The following is a 1627-nucleotide window of genomic DNA, read 5'->3' on the forward strand; positions in this document are numbered from 1 at the left end:
ACACAGCTACAGAGGACTAGTTTGTCCAAAGAACCCTTACTATAAACGTCAGAGAATACAATACTACGCACGTATTTAGATATAAATACAGGCATATGCATTTCTTAAAGAATATTATAATCAAAGAGTACTCTTTTCTAAAAAAAACAAATATTATAAAAGATTACTGTTTCCCTGAAATAAAGTAGGGAAATACAGTATGCGACAACAAAACAACAATAAAAGACAAAATATTTCCTACTTACCTGCACATGGTTAAGCTTCACAGCAAAAACAGAACAAACAAAACAAAAATTAATGTAATCAATTTATGAAAAATATAATGCAGGTAACCACTCACTTTATTAGGTATACCTGCTTGTCAAGAACTGTCTTAAATCCTTCATGGTACAGATTCAACAAGGTACTAAAAACATTCCTCAGATTGACATGACAGCATCTTACAGTAGCTACAGATTTGTTAGCTGCACATCCATGATGCAAATTTCCTGTTCAACCACATTCCAAATGCACTGTATTGAACTGAGTCTGTCTGTGTGTTAGTACAGTGAACTCAATGTCATGTTCAAGGAACCACTCTGAGATTATTTGTGTTTTGTGACATAATGTGTTGTCCTGCCAAAAGCAGACATTAGAAAATGGAAACGCTCCCGTCATGGTCATCAACAATTACTTAAGTAGGGTTTTGTTGTGTTTAAATGAGGCTTGCTCAGCTGGCATGAAGTTACCCAAAGTGTGCTATCCCTCACACCATTACATCACCATTAGCAGCAACCTAAACTATTGATACAAGGAACAATAGATCTATGATTTCATGTTCTTTATGTTGAATTCTAAAACCGGAATGTTGTATCAAAAACAGAGAGTCATCAGATGTTGTATCCCAGTCTTCTATTGTCAAGTTGTGGTGAGTCAATATCAAATGTACCCTCATTTTTTTGTTCTTAGCTCTTGGGAGTGGCCAGCTGTGGTCTTCTACGGCTTCAGCACATTTGCTTCAAGGTTTGGTGCTTTTGGAGATGTTCATCTGCATACTTTGGTTGTAACCAGTGGTTGTTTGAGTTACTGTTGTATATATATATATGGTTGTGAAGGAACCCCCACCCCCACTGCCCAGATCAGCAGTCCAAACCTTTGGCACAAACATCCATCCTATGTTCATGTCACTTAAAACACATTTTTTTCTTCCCCATTCTGATGTTTGGCTTGAACATCAGCAGGTTATTTTAATCATGTCTAAATTAATTGCACTGGGTTTTAAACATAAATCCATACGGGATATTGAAATGCACTACCTTATACTGAGAAGTACTTTTTGGCCACTTATATCATTGCATTGTGCAATTCATAATCAACAACAAATAATCCGACTTTTGTAGTAAATAGCATTAAACACCTGCAAGACTTTATAAACCCTCAAATTATAATTGTACTATTCTTAAAAGTAGGTCATGTGGTGTTGAGGGTTGGGCTCAACACAGCAATATACTGAACATAGTTTGACAACAATAACAGCTCGTGGTTTTTGGTAAAAGATATTCGTGGATTTATTTGTAAGCACTGTTCACTTCCACCTGTAGGAGGTGCTCTAGAACCAAGGAAAGGAAGCCCGTGAAGCTGCAGCCAA

This window comes from Copadichromis virginalis, linkage group LG19 (assembly GCF_057382275.1).
Source record: "Copadichromis virginalis isolate Kocher_CV1m ecotype Utaka linkage group LG19, C_Virginalis_male_GT1.1, whole genome shotgun sequence".
In the NCBI taxonomy this organism is placed as follows: Eukaryota; Metazoa; Chordata; class Actinopteri; order Cichliformes; family Cichlidae; genus Copadichromis; species Copadichromis virginalis.